Consider the following 21,959-nt stretch of genomic DNA (forward strand, 5'->3'; position numbering starts at 1 on the left):
CTGAGCTCCGTCAGCAGCATCCTGGGACATTCCAGCATCACCCCAGCAGCCCGCTGCTCAGCTAATGCAGGAGAATTCACCTCACCAACCTCAGGCATCAACATACTCAGATCAGGTTGGGTGGGGTAGAGCATCTCCATCCGCTTCTCCTCTTCCTCTATGGCCTGCTGGGTGGGAGCCTCCTCGAGGGCAGCACGCATTCCGCTGATCTTTCCCGCCAGGTAGCATAGGCAACAACATTGGTGGCCAGGGAGATCAGCTCACTGATCTTCTCGTCAGAACGCTTGAGGGAGTCAGAGAAAGTATTGCACACCACCTGAGTACGCGCCACCGATCGCCCCTCTTTCGGCTTCTTCTTGGTGACAAAAAGCTCGGTCTTGACTCCACCACACGCTCCTTCGGATCGATCCGCCGCTGCTTTGTGCCAAATCGCAATGATCTCCTTGACTCTCCCGGTTCTTGGAACTGGTAGCACGGCTGGTCGTCTGCACTATATTGATCATCTTCCTGTTGTAGAGTGCAGACTGGAGGGTCTGGGGCAGAGAAAATCAAGAGTCAGCAAGGAAGTCAGGAGGCAGAATCTAAGTAAAACAGACAGACAGGTAGAAAATGAAGAATATTTACCATGAAGTCGTTGTGCACGTCATTTTCAGCCATCTCCTCTGGGGAGAACTCCGAAAACGTTTCCTCAACAGGAGGGAAGAGCAGCTGATCAATCTCTGGCTAGTAGGGCACCTTGTCCACATTCCCAAAGCCCTTTGGGAAATGAGCAATAATGCCTCCGCTGGATGAAGCCCGAGGACTGGCAGGAGGAGTAGGAGGATGGCGAGACAACGGGTTGACCTCTAAGGGCTCACGTCTTTGTAGAACCGAAATCTGCGGGAGGAGTCGAAAAGAGGCGGCGGAGCACTCCTCTTGGAGGCGGAGGCCACATCGGGGGCGGCGAGAAGGTCTCTTTCTTTTAGCACTTTGGAGGATGAGTTCCAATGGATCAACTTTCGAACCTCGCAAGCGTACATAGTCTCGGGCATTTACGACAGAATGCTTAAACATCAGCAGAAACAGCATGCAAATGAAAGTGGTTGCGAAACCTTACCGAGAAGACATACTATGGGCTGATTGAGGAGGATTGGAGGAAGAAGCGGTGAGAAACCGGAAGCGTGTCCGGAACTTTCTCTCGGATTCGAAATGCTAAACGACTTCTTGCGGGCGGGATCTTGGCGCCAATACGGGTAAGGTCACGGGGCCTGCACGAAGACGATGAAGTAAGCTAGTAAGCGGCGAGATAAAATAAATCGGGTGACAGAAAGGCTACTTACTCGAAGTCGAACCCATTTCTCGAAAATATAATCGGCGGGAGGTGGATGGAGTCCTTCCTCACGTAGAAGAAGTCCTCAAACCATTTCTCATCACGGGATTTTGACGCGTGTCTGAAGGGAGCCTCTCCATGGCCCCGGAATGAGAACTGACCCCTGCCCAGGGATCTGATGCTGTACATATGGGCCAGATCGCCCAGAGTGACTGATTTACCACTACTCTGACCAGCGGCCAGAGAATAGAGAAGAACTCTCCAAATGGCAGCAGAAATTTGTGCCATGGCGAAATTGTTGGTGAAGATAAAATCTTGAATGAGTTTAGGGAAAGGAAAGCGGAGGCCATATCTAAATGGGTACAGATAAAAACTAACCCACCCTGGACGGAGGGCGTCAGCTTTTTGTCCCGGTTCAGGAATGGCAATATCCACCCCGTCGCCAAGACCAAGCAGATTCTTGATCCTAGGAATGTCAGCCGGAGTTAAGGCGGAGTCACAGTCATATGGGTGCTTAAAAAGTCCCCGAGAAGGGAAAGTGGGATCAAGATTACGATCGGAGGGTGTGGGGGTTGACGAGGATTGTCGAGTTTTACCCATGGTGGAGAGAAAAAATGAAGATTAAAAGAAGAGGAGAAGATGGATTACCTGATGATGAAGACGGGGAAGGGGAACAGTGAAGCCGACGAGAAGTGAAGGAGGAGGAAGGTTGAGGGTTTAAGAGAGGAATTTTTTGAAATAATTTGAAGTGATTAATGAGGGTGGAAGAGGGACGTTGGAGTTATAAAGAGGAGAGAGGGAGTTGGGTGCGAAGAAAGAGGAGTAAGGCGGCTGGAAATGATGGATTGCATGGGAAGGAGTAAAAGACGGCGTAGGGTTTTTTAACATTTGGTTACGTAAAATTTCTTGCTCAATACTTGAAAGCGTACTTCACAAGAAATTTGGGGCAAACTGTTTGGGCTAAAAATAGCACAATGGAGAAGGCCCACTTAATAAAGTAAAGGCTATGGACAGAGTGATAAGGAGGAAGGGAGCCCGCGGACAAGGGAGTGGAGAAACGGGCTTAAGAGAGATTAGGAGCCCATCACGGAAGGCGCCCGCATTAAGGAAAGAAGCGTCAGGGAGAAGTTAGGGAGAAGTCAGGGAGATCAAGGAGAATTGGCAAGGGAGTCCGGGTTTGGAAAGAGTCCTTATGGAAATTATATTACCTTTCCATATTTAAGGTAGGACATATCTAGGGTTCTTACCCTATAAATAGCCAAGGGAGCGAATCAAGAATTCATTCATTCAACACCCGCATTCATACATCAACATTCAAGATCACATCTCGGCAAATAATATACGTTCATTCTAGATCTTGCAGGCCTGACACCTAGGGCCAGCAGGATTAGCTTCGTGCCATAATTGTAATCATCCTCCTATTCATATAGTGCAATACTTGGCAGGATACCGTCCCTCCCGCGGTTGTTTCCACATTGGGTTTTCCGCGTCACCAAATCTCTCGTGTCAATTTACATTACGCACTTTATTTTCCTATTTACTTATTGACATACGAACCATTATACAATCGACCAACGAATATAGACTACATTGACCCAAATTAATCGACTTGGGTAAAAATACCTAAACACATGCTATGATGCAACTAGCATATATACATCCTAATGCATATGATACTAAATGCAAGTCCTAAGTTCACATTGTTGTACCGCATCAATCAAAATAAAGCCACATAGTGATTAACATAAAGAGGAAAAAGGAGATTGGAAAGATCATACCACGCGGTCTTCAATATCCTCATGTCTCGGATGTGGCGTAGTCGATCAATGTGAACAAGGATAGAACAAACACAATATATACAACAATATATACATGACTACACTACAAAGGAAATGAACTTGTTTTTGGTTTTTCAATTTTCAAATTTTTATGGTTTTTTTTCAAAATTTTTCAATTTTTTTGAATTTTTGAATAAAAGTTAAGTTAGAATTCCCCATCCCCACACTAATATGGGCATTGTCCTCAATGGCCAAAATGATGGGAAATTATGCAAACATGATGCATGATTTCTACACTAAATGCAAGCTACACTAATCTACACTACATGATGCATGGTTTTTGTTTATGACGGAGAGGATAATTTAGATTACCTCCCGTTGTGTATGCATGTACTTCCCCAAACCGAGCTAGACATTATTGCTAATGTCCTAAGGTTGGGTGTAGTTCATGCACACACGATGCAATGCATGAAACTAAATTTGTCATTTTGGATTTTCAAAAGGTGGGAACGAAAATAAGAACACCTTAATGTGGCTGAGGTGCTAGTCCTCTATGGTGCTAGGACTACTCCAACAATGATCAAGATAAATAATTAAAACAAAGAAAGAAGTAGAACAAACCTCGAGAGGGTAGGAGCCTCCAAAGCTTGCTAATCTTCCATCATATCATCACTATCATCATCTTCCTCAATAGAAGTGGACTCATCACCACTTCCCTCTTCACTTTCTTGTTTACTTTGTTCATCATCCTCTTTTTCTTCTTCACTAGCCTCTTCATCAATGTTATCATCAACATCTTCATCACCGACAACCTCATTGTCACCCGAAATCTCACCCCTAGATGCACTCGGAAAGAAGACTTCCCTATCCGCCCAACTAGGCAAAGGACATGAAGGATCAAGTAGTCCTTGCCTAGCTAAGTGAAGGAGGGGTGGATATTGGGCTAAGTAAGCATCTTCCCGATCCTTGAAGGCTTGCTTGTGCATCTCTTGCATAAGAAGAGTCATATAATCTTTGCTTGCTTCAACACCTTCGGGTTTGAACTCTTGGTACTTGAAAGGATAGGGTGGTGTGACAATGGAAGAGGAGGGCATTTCAATTTTATCCTTTTGTTGTCGGATAATGTATTCGGCCTCTTTTGAAAGGGGAAGGAGATAGTTGGTCCGGTGGACACTTAAACGACAAATCTTCGAAGGCAAAGTAAAAGATCTAGCCTCACTAGTGAGCCATCCATACTTGGTGTCAAGAGGGTTATGAGAGACCCACTTGTATTTGTTTATCATAGTATCCACATCAATGAGATGACCACCCTTTTTCGCCACATACTTGCTATCCTTGTTGAAGTTTGGATCATAGTATTTAGCTAAAATAGTGATTAGACCTCCATTCACAATAACGGTTGTGCCTTGCTTCCCACAATCAACATTTAGCCATCTATCCACCAAAAGCCTTAGAGAGTTGAAAGGCTTGGTGAATTCCCTTCCAATGTTTAAGGCCGACTCAAGAAGAACAAAGTCGAGTTTGGTGAAATGGTTAGTGTCTTTTCTTGCAATGATGGTGTTCCCTATGACCTTGTGCCACACTCTAATGCCCGGATGGTGGACTAATAGAGCGCGACTAGCATGATAGTTCTCAAATTTCCTTCCGGAAATAGCCTCCCAAAGAGGAGCGGGGTCATACTTGCCAACATTCTTGAAATAACTCGGTGAATCATCAAGACCCAAAGCTTTACCCATTTCCTCAAAGGAGATGCACCTACTCACATTAGCTAGGCGAAACTCGATGCTTTCCATAGTCTCAACCTTGTTAACTTTCAAAGAACTCAAGAATTCTAAGGTAAGGGAGGGGTATGTCAATTCTTTTGTTGTAAACAATTTTTCCAACCCCATGGCTTTAAAGAAGGCTCTAGTTTGTTCAAGGACACCCAACTTATCTAAGGCATCTTCACAAATAAACTTGGTGGATAGAAAGGATTTTCTAGCATACTTGGCAAAAGTGTCCCTATGGGATTTGGAAATGAAAATTACCTCCGGATAGTTCGAAAGTTGAGCAATTTCCGGAGTAGTAGATGTTGTTGCTTCCAAGGGAGGTTGTTCTTGTTGCACTTCCAAGTTTGAGCTAGCTACCACCATAGCCAAAGAGGCTTTCTTTGCTTGAAGACTCTTTTGTCTTGTTGAGAGTGCCTTTGCCTTTGGTGCCTTTGTTGCTTTTGTTGCTCCCTTTGTCCTTGCCATTGATGATTAAACCAAGAAAAGAGTGAAAATCTTCAATTTTCAAGTATACCCAAATGGATTTAAAGATGAAAGGCTTTGCCTTTATAAATTCGAAAATCGACTCAAAGGTTGAAGATTTTGTGCTTGGTTTTGATTTTTGTTGAAAGAGGAGTGATTAATTTTTGTTAAAAGGATGTTTTGATTTGATTTTGATGAATGTAGTTGAGGAAATCTTGTTTTTGTGATGGAGAGGGTGAGGGTTTTTGAGTTTTGGGGTTTATGGGTAGTGTTTTGAATGAAGGAATGAAGAAATGAATGTGGGAGGGGGTTTATAAAAGACTCGAAATATTTGAAATGCAGGAGGAAGACGGGCGTCTTTCCTTCGGGACGGCTGGATTCTGTCTGGATGGGCTTCAGGAATTCTCGCCTAAAGACGGGCGTCTTCCAGCAAAGACGCTCGGATTTGTAACTGCGGGACGGGCGTCTTTTACTGAAGACGGGCGGATTCCTTTCCAGGGATTTTTCTTGTTTTTCTCAGCCAAAACGACGGGCGTCTTTCCTTTCAGGACGGGCGTCTTTTTGAAGATGGACGGATTGTATTGCAGGACGCCCGGATTAGCTAACAGTCTCAAAATTTCAAAAATTCAGCTCATGAAAGATGGGCGTCTTCTGACCAATATGCCCGGATTGCCTGAAGACGGGCGGATTCTCTTGAATACGCTCGGATTCTTCTCCTTTTATCCGGATTCAGTTCCATCCGTGTACTTGCATATCCCTTGTCATTTTTCATTCTTCAAAATCTCGTGTTCTTCATTGTGGGGGCACTACTAAGGCATGAATAGCCTAGGCAATTGCTATCCCCACACTAAGCTAAAGCACTACACATCAATTGAAATCGTTAGTCCCTCTCACTTCTCTCAAACATGATAATTATCTTGATCAAAGTATAAAAATCCAAAGATAACAAAAATGCAATACAAGAATTAAAATGCGAGTTAGGGAGTTAGAAATATTTACAAATGGTGGTTTAGGGAGGACTCCACCAAACTCTTATCTTTAGTGAGATGTCACAGGGGCATGTCCAAGGTGTTGTTGATGTTGCTCAACACTTTGAAGAAGTAATCGAAAGCTTGTTCATTGTCGTGATAAAGATCTTCAATAGATCTTTGCCCTTGTTGTCGGTCTTGATCGATAGCATTGCCAATATAGGGATTGAAAATCCCTTCAAACTCATCGTCCCAAAGACCACAAACTTCATCCACTTGATCACTAAAGATCTCTTGAGTTGATAGAGACAACTCTCCCATCTTCTTTTCTTGGCCAATGAGGCCATCCTCTTCATTGCTTGACTTTGGTGAGCTTTTCAAGCTCTCTTTGTTACAATTCACTTGCTCTTTGAATAGAGCATCTTCAATTTTCTTCTTCCATTGGAGTTCCGACTTCTTCCTATCATCCTTCCGGCTATAATGATCAATCATAAAACATGGTTCATGCAAACGTGGAGCTCTCATGGTCTTGTTAAGATTAAAAGTTATGCTCTCATCTCCCACTTCTAGAGTGAGCTCTCCATGTTTCACATCAATCACCGCACCCGCGGTGTGTAAGAAAGGTCTTCCAAGAATGATTGGAATGTTGGAATCTTCGTCCATGTCAACAATGACAAAGTCCACCGGGATGAAAAATTTCCCAATTCGTACGGGAACATCTTCCCATATCCCTAATGGTGTCTTCGTCGATCTATCGGCTATTTGGAGTGTGATATTGGTGCATTTAAGCTCTCCCATCCCCAACCTTTTACTCACCGAGTACGGAATAACACTCACGCTAGCCCATAGATCACATAAGGCTTTGTTGATCGTGGTGTCGCCAATGGTACACGATATTGAGAAGCTTCCCGAATCCTTGAGTTTTGGAGGTGAACTCCCTTGAAGTATTGCACTACTCACTTTAGTGAAGGCGATAGTCTCAAGCTTCCGGATCGACTTCTTCTTTGTGAGGATGTCTTTTATGTATTTTGCATAGGCCGGCACGTGATTGATTAATTCCGTGAAAGGAATTGAGACTTCTAAATTCTTCACAATTTCCATAAATTTTCCAAGTTGGTCATCAAATTTGGGCTTGGCTTGACGACTTGGAAAAGGAAGTCTAATCATAATGGGCTCCTTCTCCTTGACCTTGTCTTCATTTTTCTTTGAAATTTCTTCTTTTGATGGTTCTCCATCCTTGGAGTTTTGCACAATTTCTTCTTTATCACTAGCTTCCACAACTTCATCCTCAACTTGCTTCTTCGGTGCTTCATACCTTGTACCACTTCTCAAGTGAATGACACTAACCGTTTCATGTCTTGGGGGGGTTACTTTGAGGTGGTAATTGCCCCTTTTGTCTTTGTGAGCTTGAAGATGCTAGTTGAGTCAATTGGGTTTCCAACATTTTGGTGTGAGCTAGGATGTTGTTGATGGTGGTTTCCTTTGCTTGACTATCTTTTTGCATTTGAGTGAAAAACTCTTGTTGATTCTTTTGCATTTGAAGGACCGCTTTTTGAACATCAAAACCTTGGTCATTTTGTTGATTGTATGGAGATTGATTTTGATAACCTTGGTTTTGGTTGTAAAAGGGTCTTTGATTTTGGTTTCTCATGGGAGGTGGGGTGTATGTTGTTTGAGGGTTTTGAACATTTTGGCTTTTGTATGAGAGATTTGGATGGAATTTGGTGTTTTCATTGTAATAGTTGGAATAAGGGGTACCACTCTTGTATGCTTGGAAATCATTCACTTGTTCATTTGTTCCCCTACATTTACTTTGGTCATGTCCCAAGGTTCCACAATTCTCACATATCCCACTTGGGATTGATGAAGATGCCGTCATGGCATTAACATGATGCTTTGGTGATTTTGAGGCTTCTTCAAGTCTAGCCATAGCCTTTTCAAACTTCAAATTGATGGTATCAATGTGAGCACTAAGTTGAGCACCCAATTGAGTAACGGAGTCCACTTCATGCTTTCCTTCTCTAGTAGCCTTGCGAGGTCTACTATATTGTGAGTTATGGACCGCCATTTCCTCAATTTTGTTCCAAGTTTGATTGTCATCAACTTCGGTGAACATTCCATTTGATCCCATGTTGAGAATGTTCCTTGAATCTTCATATAGACCGTTCCAAAATTGTTGTACCAAGAACCACTCGCTAAGTCCATGGTGAGGACATGAGCGACAAATTCCTTTGAACCGCTCCCAAGCTTCATACAAAGATTCTTCATCCCTTTGCTTAAAACCCGTGATTTGAGCTCTTAGCATGTTAGTCTTTTCCGGTGGATAGAATTTTTTGTATAAAGCTAGAGCCAACTTCTTCCAAGAATCAATTCCGAGAGTAGCCTTATCAAGGCCTTTCAACCATTGTTTCGCGGTGCCAATTAGAGAAAAAGGAAATAAGACCCATCGAATTTGGTCTTGAGTCACACCGGTTTGAGAAATTGCATCACAATAGTCACAAAAGATTTCCATATGAGAATGAGGGTCTTCACTAGGCATCCCCCCAAATTGGCTCCTTTCGACTAATTGGATAAATGCGGATTTGGCAATAAAATTTCCGGTTAGATGTTGTGGTGTGGGAGTACCATTGGGTAGGTTCTCCTCGGTGGGTATGGAATGTGATGAAAACTTAGGCATTGTGGGTTGATTTTGTGTTGTATTTTGTGTTGGGTTCTCCTCACCTTCTCTTGCAAAAGGGTTGATGAACTCAATAGTTGGTTGAATATCTACAACCACACCAATACCTCTCAAATTTCTCCTAGCAAGTCTTCTATTTGTTGTCAAAGTTCTTTCAATTTCACGATCAAAAGGTAACAAGTCACCTTGTGACCTTCTAGACATGCAAAATATCAAACAACTCGAAAACAATTAGAACAAACCTTGAGGAGTTTTACTTCCCCAAGGCAAAGAAAGACACAACTAATGACAATATAAGAAAATCTAAATCAAGTTAACACCATCCCCGGCAACGGCGCCATTTTTGGTCGGACTAAATCTTTTCGGTAACTTGTCGTTAAGAGCACCTAGACCAAAACACAATTTATAACTTCACAAACAACTCTACAATTAGTAAAGGGGCAAGTAAAGGTCAGATCCCAAGGGACGGGAATTGAGATGAGATTTCTATTGCAACTAGCGATGTCTTAGGGGTGTCACAAATGGGGTTTGATGTAGAAGGTCACTAAACTAAATATCAATGAAAGTAAACAAGCAAGATGAATTAAAAGGGTTGTAAACAATTGATAAAAAGCACTAGGGTGTCATGGGGTCTTAGGGGAATCATGGGAATTGATCATACAAACATGTTCTCAAATTATAAGCAAGCGATTATTGTTGTGATGGATTGAGTTGGGTTATATCTTACAATCCTAGGAAATTTTGGGTCCCGGAGCCGAATCGATTAGATTGTACAACACCTACAAGTCGACTTAGTCTTCCCTACTCAACAACATGCATGGTCTAATGAGACTCGAGTTGGTTTATGTCTTACAAGTCTCATTGAAAAGATAGGTGATGGGTAAAAAATGCAAGGATTCATAGGCTCACATTTCATCAAACATAACATGTGCATGAGTTGAGATCATAACAAGCAAGCAAATAAACCATGAAAGCATATTAATTTAAGCATGAATCATTCCCCATGTTGGTTTCCCCTAATTACCCATTAACCCTAGCTAGGTGACTACTCACTCATTATCATGTTGATCATGCTAGCAAGGTTGTCAATCATACCAACAAAGTAAAACATGATGAATAAATAAAAGTAATTAACAATAATTAAAAAGGGATTAAGAGAATTATACCTACTAATGATTCCAATAATAAAGCAAAGAATAAAAGAAGTACTTGATGCTTGATTGAGAGGTTGTCAATCTCCCAATAATAACCCAAATAATATTCAATTACCCAAAATAAAGGATGAACAAAAGAGAGATTAAGGAAATAAAACTTGTATTAAAACTTGATTAATTGTTGATTACAAAACTAAAGAGAGATTTGATTGATATTAACTACACTAGAGATTGCTAAGAAGAACATGCTCTTCCAATTAGACTAATGGGGTATTTATAGTGGGGATTAGGTGTAGGAATTAGGGTTAACTAAGGGCTTAAATGACGATTAAGTCCCTACTTAAGGAAACGCCGGTATTTTCGGAAGGATGGGCATCTTTCTTGAAGCTTGAAGAAACGAATTTGTGCTGTCTTGGAATCCGTGCGTCTTAGGCACGGGACGGCCGGATTCGTGAGTTGCTGCCCGGGCGTCTTTGGGAGAAGACGGGCGTCTTCTGGCTGTTGCTGCCTGGGCGTCTTGTAAGGAAGACGCACGGATTGTGGCTTGGTGGACGGGCGTCTTCTTGGGAAGACGCACGGATTGTCATGCAGCGTGCTTTCTTCTTCTTTTCTTCCCTTTTCTTCATAAAATCCTTGGGGATTTCCTCGGGGATGCAAGGATCTTTTCTCATCATTGCCCATCTACTATAATATGTATAAAGGCCTTCTAATCTTGTCTCTCCTTGATGCTTGGTCATTGAATTCAATCAATTTAGTCTCATTTTGCCATGAAAATGCAAGGTTTGCACTCCGTTCCTACCAAGAACACAAAACCTCAAAGAGTATGCAAAACAAAGAACTAAAGACAATAAATGACCCAAATATGCACTAAAAAGCATGGGAACAAGGCTAATTCGGGGACTAAATATGCTCTAATTATGGTCACATCACTCACCACTATTTTCTTGAAATCTCCCATTAGCTGCAGCATCTAGGATGGCTCTTTGATCATCATAAAGACCATTGTAAAATTGGTTGCACAGAAACCACTTCTCAAACCCATGGTGCGGAATGGTTCGCACTAGTCTCTTGAAACGGACCCATGCCTCATGAAAATCTTCATCAGGGCCCTGTTTAAAGCTCGTGATCTGAGCTCTAATCGCATTGGTCTTTGATGCAGAAAAGTATTTCTTATAAAATGCTAAGGCCAACGAATTCCAATCAGTAATCCCGTTAGCAGCTCGATCCAGGTCTCGGTACCATTCCCTTGCAGCATCACGAAGCGAGAATATGAACATAGTCTCCTTCACCTGGTCCTGGGTCACACCGGTTGGTGGGGGTATGGAACAGCAGTAGTCAATGAACGTCTCCATATGTTTGGCTGCATCTTCATTTGCAGCTCCCCCAAATTGGTTCCTCTCAACCAAGTTGATATAAGACGGTTTTGGCTCGAATTTTCTATCCGTCCCTGGTAATGCGAATCCCTTATAGGGATTCTCAATTGTCGGCTCAGAGTGACTAGCTATACTTGCTTCTTCAGCCATATCTGGAGATGTGACGGTCTTAGCTGAAGAAGTGGAAACAGGAGATGAAGGTGGATCCTCCTCAAATAGCTCGTTCTCGTAGTAACTGGACAGAGTACTCAGCTCTTCCTCTGTCGGCAATACTCTAGATGATCGTCTCAACTCGCACAAAGTCCTTTCGATCTCAGGATCTAATGGTCTCAATTCACCACCCTGTGACCTGCGCATAAGAGGAAACTACAAGTAGAATATGAGAAAAGTTTAAGGAACAAATGTCCCTTAAACTAAGATAAAGACCAAAATAAAAACAACCAAAAAATTAAAAAATTGCCGGGGACCTTCAGTCTGACACACTGAAGGTCCCCGGCAACGGCGCCAAAATTTGATACCGTCGTAGAGTATCAAAGATAAATTTATATTTCCAAACTACTACTATAGATAGCGGCAGTCAGGGTCGAACCACAGAGAGGCGAATGCAATTATTGGTTGTCTGATTTTAATCTTAAAGTAACAAATGAGTGGGGGATTTGTTTTGAATTGATCTATGACTAAAGGCAATAAATGAAAAAAAAACTAAGCTAATAGATGAAATCAAATATTAAAAGGGTGCTAAGATGGTCGGTTCACTATAGTTTCGGCGGCAGTATCCTAGGTAGGTCTAAAACAATCACGTGAGACGGGAAAATAAGAAGTCCTCTCTGTCCATTCTTAACAGGTAGCATCTTTCGATCTCGCTACAGGTCCCTAATATCACTAATGCTAACTTTCATCCTGAAAAGTGATTTAAAAGTCTAAATTAACTTATCTCTCGATCTCATTAATTTAGTCGTCTCAATTAGGTAGTCTATTTCCCTCCCCTATCTTTCGATCTTATCGGGTCAGTCAATTCCTAAGCATTCAACTAGTCGCGTGCACTCGATTCGTCAAATATAGCAATTAAATTAATTAAAACGAAGCAAAACTCACGGAGCCGGTCGATCGACCAGGTAGGCCGGTCGATCGACCATGGGGCGATCTAGGTATTCTTAATTCTAATGCCGCCTAACCTACAGATCCCCTACATCCTAGCACAGGGTATTTAGCTACTCATACTAGAAATAATGACAGCAATAAAATCAATAATTAAAGCATTCGAATTCATACTTAAATTAATTAAATGAACAATTAACATAAAACGATAATTGGCTTTGGGAATTCTAACCTACCAATTCTATACTACGAACGAATTAAAGCAGCGAGTATTAAACGAAGGAACAGAAAATACCGTAGTGAGAATTGAAGAGGAAAGATCAAAACCGAATGGAAAAAGTAAACTTTATTGACGGAAATAATCTAAACTAATGACTATCGAATTGTATGTTAAGAACTTGATGATAAAACTGGATGATAACTTTATGAGGAGGAGTTACGTTATAAAGGAATTATCACGTAACCTAATCCTCCTAACCTAATTACAATGGGCTTCCAAATTCTCAATCTTTTATCTTGCGTCAGAATCACGGTCTGGTCGATCGACCACACAAGGCAGTCGATCGACTGCTCTTCGCTGAACAGTAGCTTCTATAAGTCGTGCTCTGGTCGATCGACCATGTGGGTCAGTCGATCGACTGGAGTAGCTGGTAGTCCGCTTCTAAATTCTTCATAAAGTTGACTTTCAGGCCTCGAAACGCGCACCAAGTTCGTTTCTTGTGTAAATACTTCATGTTAAATGCAATGCAAGGTACTTAGGGACGGATTCGGCTCGATATCTACTCACTTCCGCAATAATCTGCAATATTACATGAAAATACGAAAGTAGACGAAAATAGGGAAGATGGTAGCTTAAACTACACAAATGAGCTCTGAAATGCGTGTAAAATAGGGCGTAAAACAATATATTTAGGACACGCATCAATCAAGAAATGCATCTTCAATGGGAACCTCCTCCTCATCTACTCAAAATCTTGAGCAAAGTGTGAATGACCTAACGCACCTAGTGAAGAACATGATAGTGAACAATCCAAACAAGGAAGGGAGCAAAAGGGATTAAGTGGAATGTAACTATTGCCAAGGTCCTCATTTGGAGGAAGCTTTCCCCATTATGATAGAAGAAGGAATTGGGGTGGAAAATGTGAGTGCAATGGGTTATGGAAATTACAATGCTAGGAATCCTTCCGGGGGAGGATATTACAATTATGACCCTAATGGAAATACCTACAATGTTTGGAGTAGAGACAACCCTCGTCTTGGTTGGGGTGGTGACACTTCCAAAAGCTTTGTTAATGGCCAATTCAATCACTTGAGAGACCAAAATTCCCGACAAGGTCAAGGTTCCAATTTTCAAGGAAATAGGAATGGAAATTCCAACAACCAAGGTCGTAACCAAAGTCAAGGTCAATCTTTCCAATTCGGCAACCAAGGCAACAACACCAATTCTCAAAAGGAACCAAGTGTTCAAGACTTGCTTAAGAACATTTTTCAAGAGCAAGTAAAAAAAAACAAGAGGTTTGACAAGATTGAAGCCGACAAGGGTGTTAGTGATGCCAAGGTTGCCAACCTTGAGGTACAACTTGGACAAATTGCCCAAGAACTTGCTAAACAAAACCAAACGAATTCCACTTCTATTCCCTCCACTACATTCCCTCCTAGGGAAAGTGCTAGTGCTATGACATTAAGGAAGGGGAGAACTTTGGAATCCCCTCCAAATAAGAAGAGAAGGGCCAAGTCACTTGAGAGGATCGTTCAAATTGAGGAACAAATTGAAGAAGAGCTTGTAGTTGAAAAGGAGAAAGAGACACCCTCTAAAGCTAATGGAGAAGAGAAGAAGAGTCCTTTGAGCAAGGACAAAGAAAAGCAAGGAAGCAATAATACCAAAACTCAAATTGAGGAGATCGAAAGGGAATATGTTGTGGAGGTACCTTTTCCTAATGCTCTCACACATTCTAAGAGGGTCGAAAGAGATGTGGACCTCTATGAAACTTTTAGAAAGTATGAAGTAAACATTCCTTTGCTAAATCTTTTGAAGGGTGTTCCGAGGTATGCAAAGTTTCTCAAGGAACTTTGTACACCTAGGAGAAGCCCAAGGAAGGGAACCCAAAGAGTACGGGTGAGTGAACATGTCTCCGCCATATTTAAAAAATCACTTCCCAAAAAGTGTGGCGACCCGGGAATGTTCACTATACCATGCTCTATTGGGGACAAGAGTTTCACTCATGCTATCTTAGACCTTGGTGCCTCAATCAATGTTATGCCTTATGCCCTTTATGAGACCTTGGGACTTCCACCATTGAACAAAACCGATGTAGTGATCCAACTTGCGGATCGCTCAAGCATATACCCGAGGGGAATGGTGGAGGATGTGTTGGTAGAGGTAGATCACTTAACCTTTCCGGCCGACTTCTATGTTCTTGACATGGAAGCCGACTCGAGGGCCACTCCAATCCTTTTGGGGAGGCCTTTCATGAAGACCTCTAAGACCAAGATTGATGTGTCTAACGAAAACCTCACTAAGGAGTTTGATGGAAATAAACTGTTAGGCTATATACCTATTATTAGACTCCTCTAATAGTGAACTAATTAACTTGTTAATTATTTGTTCTTTAGATCTAGTGAATGCATAACAAAAGGAAAGATTTATAAGAAAACAATGTCCCTTACTTTGTAAATTTTCGATTATGGGCACAAGTAAGGTCTCCTACCTTCACTTGTTCTTGAGCTATGATGAGTAATAGGATGATCCTCCAAAGACTTCAAGTATAGAAGCCACTCCTTTTGATTGCACCCAAGATTATCCCTTATCTCTACTAAATAATATTTGTTAGATATTTGTTTAGTAGTTTACCTTAAAATTGATTACTAATACTCATATATTACACTAATAATATTAGTAATGTGATTGAAGAAATTTAATCATCATTTCTCTAGTTTTAGAGAAAGATGAACAAGAAAATGTGAGAGAGAGAAAAGGTTTTGCATGTGGAATAATGAATGAATGATAAGAGACAAAAATGAGAAAAATTCTCATCACTAAAAGGAGGGGGTGCCGTGAAAGTGGAAGACTCTCTTACAAAATATGGCATCTCCTTTTCCTTTTACACTTCTCAATATGGTAGGCTTGTAAGGCTATGTAGTGTAGGTGCAATTATTTAAGTTTCATCACATAAAATAATATAACCACAACCCACTAATACTCCTTCCATTTCGGTCCACTTCATAAAATGGACTACCATTTTATTTTGTCAATTTGTCATTTGTCACACAATATGTCACATGTAGTATGTTATATGTTATTAATTAATTTAATGCATATTTATCACATAAATATCATTTTCTAAATTAATTAAATTACATACAACAAATTGACTAGTGATACTTGATCACATAAATAAAATGGGTCATATAATTATAATTCACAACATCTTATAATTATAATTAACCATTCATTCTTATCACTATCATTTCTCAAACAATAAGCAATTTTAGTAATAAAGCATTTTTATTACTAAAATAAACCTTATTTAATCCCATTTCAATAAGATAAGTATATTCTCTCTCACAAATGAATTGTTCAATTTTAAGGAATTGATTAACTTGTATCGTCATACAATTAATCAACTTTATAGATAAGGGCATCATCCTTTAGGTGTGACCTTAAGGGATCAACTGACCACCACCGTCCCACGACAGTAAACGTCAAACTCTAGCAAGCCAATCGTTACCGATTAATGTTGATCAGTTGACTATATAATGAATCATCCCTTACGTATTATTTATATGAGATTTAATTATGATATTAAATCTTGTGATCGCACTATTGTTGAGGACACATTTTCCAACAATCTCCCACTTGTCCGAGACAAGTGTGCGTCACCAATTCTCTTGTCCTATTACAATCTCCCACTCAATGTAAGGTGTCTTGCAGGTCGTACTTACACTTGCTCATATCTTGAGTGGTTTCCTCGATCTGGAGAGTAACTGTCTGACCGCAATTATCTATCATAGATACCTTCCGAGCGTGGCCACGCATTTCCAGTTAACTACTCCTCGAGTGGCCTTGAGATTTCAAACAACCCTGACAAGGGGTGGACAATTCCTATCGCCCTATTCCCTTCGTTCAGCCACAATCCATCATAACCCAAAATATACCCAGTTTGACCTCATTTACGAAATCGTAGAGTATAAATCAAAGCTAATCAGAAGTTGTGCCAACTTGGGCGAATAGTCTCTAGTCAAAAGAGATGACTCATAAGAATACTATAGTACCTCTTTCCACGACCAGGCTTTATGAATTACCAGAACTCTATAAGCGGTCACTGCCCAACAGAGTGTCCCATACAGTCTGCCTATGTGATCGACTAGTCATCCCATATGACTCTATGACACTTGAACTTGCCATCAATCGCATCATACTCTAGTCACTTCGAGACATCACCTCATATAAATAACTAGGGGCGAACACATTGTCAATCCAGTTCACTTTAATGGGGTTTAATTTGTTCTCAACAACCCATTCGGATACGACAAAGTAATGGGTGAGTTTAATAAAACTCAAACGATAAATGCGATTATCACATATGAATAGTCAATACACTATCACTACTTCATATCTATAATCTTTAGTGTATTATTAACACTGTTTAGATGCAATAAAAGCTTGGAAAGTAGATATACCCAATATCCATATATTCCAACTTTATTAATTGCTATTTCCTTCTTTTCAATGTTATTTCTAATAACTTGAATTTATCGGTAAGTATTTGTCTAGACTTCCTACTAGACTTGGGCTCTTTAACTTGAAAGATGCTCCCACTGTTATCGCATAACTTGTGATAAAGTCATATGTTGAGGGATTCACCCTTAATCCCTACTTTGACCATTTTGTCACAACTTACTTAGATTCCTTTTGTAGTATCTGCAATGCGCGAAACTAAAACACCCTTTTAGTCTCTTACTCCTTAGTCAATAAGACATCCTAGAATTATAAAAAATCCCTTTAAGTTTAGAAACTAAAGTTTGTGCATCCCTTCAACACGTAACTTAGTTTATCATCCAAACATATGAATGAATCCTTAATTCTTCTCAAGAATCTCAAGGATGTTCTTTAAGGCTCTCACAAGCCATATGATGGGAATTATGTTGTTATTGACTTATCATGCCCTAGGAATATGATTCATCACAGCACGTGCGTCTGTTGGCATACATAATCGTTCTAATGTCGGAAACATTAGCAATCGATTTCATGTAGTCAACAACTTAATAGGTACAGTGAACGACTATGACTCCATCATAGTAATTCCACTTTCATCATCATGAATAACCCATTCAACCTTGTTGATGTACAACAGATACGAAATATCTTATCATCATAAGACTCTTAACCCCATGCCAATATTCTCTCACACAGATTCAGAAATCTTAGAATATATCGCACCCTTTCCTAGTCTCCCAATCGCTCTTGATAGAAGAGAGCATTGGTACATTATTCTCAATAAGTAATATGTTATCAACATATAAGACACGGAGAAACAATTCTAGCTCCCACTTAACTTCATGTACAATCATGATTCTTCAATCATGTGAATGAACCCATCCACTATTATCACATGAACGGAAAGTATAATCCTTTAATGCTAGCTTAAGTCCATCTTGTGATCACTTAAGATAGCTACGCATAATATGTTAGGATTCTTAGATCTTCATCTAAGGTTTTGTGTTTCAAACACTTTCTTCTCTAAATTCCCATTTTAGAAAAGCAAATTTTAATCTCATTTGCCATTCTTCATTAAAATGAAAAGCGGCAATTCCTAACATTATTTATCTTTATTAACATCTTCATGTCAATCTATGCATTTAAGTACTCTAAAGCTCTATTCACTTTAAGGAGACCCTCGCCTTTAAGTGAATCTATTCTTGAGTAACAATTTTCGGATTGTAACGCTATGGCTCGTATGTAACAAGATCGATTTGGAGTAAGGTCATAATACCATTACTTTCACAAAGCAATATTTTAACAACAAGACATGTGAGCTACTCCCATTTAGCTATACTCCCACTCTATCTTTATAGATTATAGTTTCATTACTTTCACAAAGTAACACTATAAGATATGTTTGGACAATTCAAAATACTCCCACTCTATCTCTTAGAAATACCTCTATTTTTAAGAGATAGCTTTGTGAGTAACAAACATATATGGTGGAGTATTAGGAGTTTATCTAGACTATGCATTAGCTTTCAAAAGGCCATCCCTATCATGGCAGTTTGATTCATGTAATATGCGAGTCTGATCCATGTGATTTGTTAAATAGACTCTCTATTTCAGGTATTTCCTGGTTGACCATCCGTTTAAAATTACGTGTCCGTTTTGGATTGCAAATTCCCAAAATTGAGTTCAACAACTCAAACCGACTCATATTAGTTCGATCTTATGGGTAGTTACACTAGGTCATAATCCATCTTTAATAAATCAAATTTATTACTTAGATCTTTGCCACTACGATCGGATCGTAATGCTTTAGAACTTTATTCAATTGGTTCTCTACGTCATTTAGAAATTTCTCAAATCTCTCAAATACTTCACTTTATATTTGATTAAGTAAATATACCCTTTTCTACTTAAATCATTGGTAAAAGTGACGAAGTAGCCATAACCTCTCCTTGCGGTGATGCTCGTATAACCACATACATCGGCATGTATTAGTCCTAACAAATCACTTGCTCGTGTTCCTTTACCACTAAAGGGAGTACGAATTATATTGTAAAGGAGACAAGATTCGCATATTCCATATGATTGAAAATCAAATGGTCCAATAATTCTAGTCGACACTAGCGTTTAATGCGTTTCTCATTTACGTAACCTAATTAAAAACTCAAATGTACAAATCATTTGGATTACTAGTTATGAGTCTTTTGGATCGTATTATGTAGATATCTTTGTTTGAGTTGGAAGTGTCTAAAACTTATGTATCATAAAGACAAGTGACATGGCTCACAGCCATGTCTATTTTCAACAAAATAAATCCTTTCATGTCTCACATAGAAATGGAAATAATGTTTTAGACAAGGTGGATACATAATAACTATTATGTAGATTACAACTCAAAGTTATTAGCTAAAACAAGTACACAAGTCCTTCTTGAAGTGGAGGCTACCCTAGCTCCATTTCCTTGTCGGAGATTCATATCACTCTTGTTTAGCTTTTCCACATTTCCAAGTCCCACTTGGAGTAACAAGTCCAACTTTGATATCTCCCAAATACTTGGGGCAATTTCGCTTCCAATGGCCCATGACATTACAATAATGACATTCCTCATAGAATTTGGCACCCTTCTTGGTATTGGTCTTGGTAGTCCCACTATCCATTTCCAATTCATAATCAGGTTTGGGTTTCTGGCCCATTTTTGCCTTCCCTTTACCAATACTCCTTTCATTTGCAAGGACACTCTTGCTAGAACTCCCACTCATTTTGATATTTCTCTTTGTTTCTTCAAACAAGGATGCCTTGGGTTTTGTAAGATTTTCTTCACAAGATTTTCTTTCCAAGGTGGTGGGCAATAATATTGGAGTGGGTGGTGTGGAGGTGGTAAAGAAGCAAAAATTTCCATCTTGACCAATGCCAACGCGTAATTTTCTAATCGTGTCATTGTCATACTCGGAGCATTTTTCATCGAATGATTGGAGCCATGTGTCAACGGTGATTGGTGTAGGAGTATTAGATGAATTCAGTGCGAATAATTAAATACAAAAACGGAAATGAAGGAAATAAATAACATCTATCGTTTTAATAATACTTGTAAACAAGTATTGCATCTATGTAGTGACCTCCACTCAACTAACATAAATGATTAGGAAATCCAAATTCATATTAATACGGGTACGGTAAGCCGAGTCATCCCTTATTAATATAACTCGGTGGATTAACCTCTTAATCAATTCTACTTTTAGAACTCTTGGTCGATAAAAATTACTCTAATTTTCATCTTTAGCCCGGAACACATGCGACTACGGTCACGAATACTTCCGTTGAGCTCAATCCAAATTTTGATGTAATAACATTCTACTACCCCACTTCACCAATGTAACAAGGTTTGTATTACGGTAAAGCCGGCTCAACTCCCATATGAAATTGGTACTTCATGGGTTTCTACTTTTTGGCAAGGCTAATTCTCAATTATTATATGTGAGAGGTCTTGTCAATTTATTATCTATCACGTTTTAAGTGAACTAAATCAGTGAACTACGATAATTATAATTGACACGGTCGATGACTCGATATGATATGCATGTGTTGTTATGGCGATTTGGCAATGCATGCAACATATTAAAAGAAATGCAAAGCAATAAATAAAATTTCCTAGTATGGCCTTCCTAAATAGAAAATCTAATAATCTATTACATATTCGGAAACCAACTCCTTTGGTCCCTTGAATCTTCAAGTGGCACGCCTCCCAAGACACCGTATTCGTCGGATCACCTTTCCGAATGGCACCGTCTTTGAAGATGCTCCATAATTACAAATAATAATAAAAATACAAAGCTATTCCTATTATACATTTTTAAAATGGAAAAACTAATAAAAATAAAAACAAAAGTGATGCGAGATCACATTAAATTACAACTGAATCAATATTCCCTTTTATTACGGGTAATATCGATTAAAACTAAGGCCATACTAAGATAAAATTACATAATTCAAAATTACATAAATAAAAAAAATTCAACAATTGAAATATGCAGCATTATAATATGTACCTATCATGCCAAATGATGTGCCAAATCGCCCTATTTAACTTATGTCGTACATATAACCCGGTTTTATGGAAATGCGTGATAATAACCTTTTAAAATCACTAATTAACACTTAAATCACATCTAAGCTCAAGTTAATTATCCTAACACTTTTAGGACTCAAAAATTAGTCATCACATAATTTTTGACAATAATTCAACTTGATTTAATTTTATGCTCATTTTTGACATTAAAATCATATTATTTATGAAATAAATCCAAATTAAATTATAAAAATTTCAAAATTTGAATTTTAAATTTTTGAACATTCTGGAATAATTCCATTACACTCATAATGTCAAAAATCATGGTTAAAATTTTGGAATTAATTTTGAGAAAATATAGTTGTAATTTATCGGTTTTATCTCATAAAACATCTAAAGTATCCAAAACTTATTCCCATTAATTTTACAACTTTAGATATGGTTAGTGGGATATTTATTCAACCTAAAATAATTTTGTCATGCCATGCAATACGTTTTAGCTATTTATGTTAAAATAGTCACTATTTATGCCATTTTTACTCTAAAAATTCATAAATCATGCTAAATGAGATATTTTAATCTAAAAATTTA

General features: G+C 39.3%; 1 non-coding gene across 1 annotated transcript; it reads left to right on the top strand.

Moving 5' to 3' along the window:
- The first annotated feature begins 8,484 nt into the window (after positions 1-8,484).
- On the top strand, positions 8,485-8,591 carry LOC141616536 (small nucleolar RNA R71). Its single transcript, XR_012530879.1, has one exon. It is a non-coding gene; the product is annotated as a small nucleolar RNA R71 (small nucleolar RNA).
- Positions 8,592-21,959: the final 13,368 nt, after the last annotated feature.

The sequence above is a fragment of the Silene latifolia genome, chromosome 11 (assembly GCF_048544455.1).
Source record: "Silene latifolia isolate original U9 population chromosome 11, ASM4854445v1, whole genome shotgun sequence".
In the NCBI taxonomy this organism is placed as follows: Eukaryota; Viridiplantae; Streptophyta; class Magnoliopsida; order Caryophyllales; family Caryophyllaceae; genus Silene; species Silene latifolia.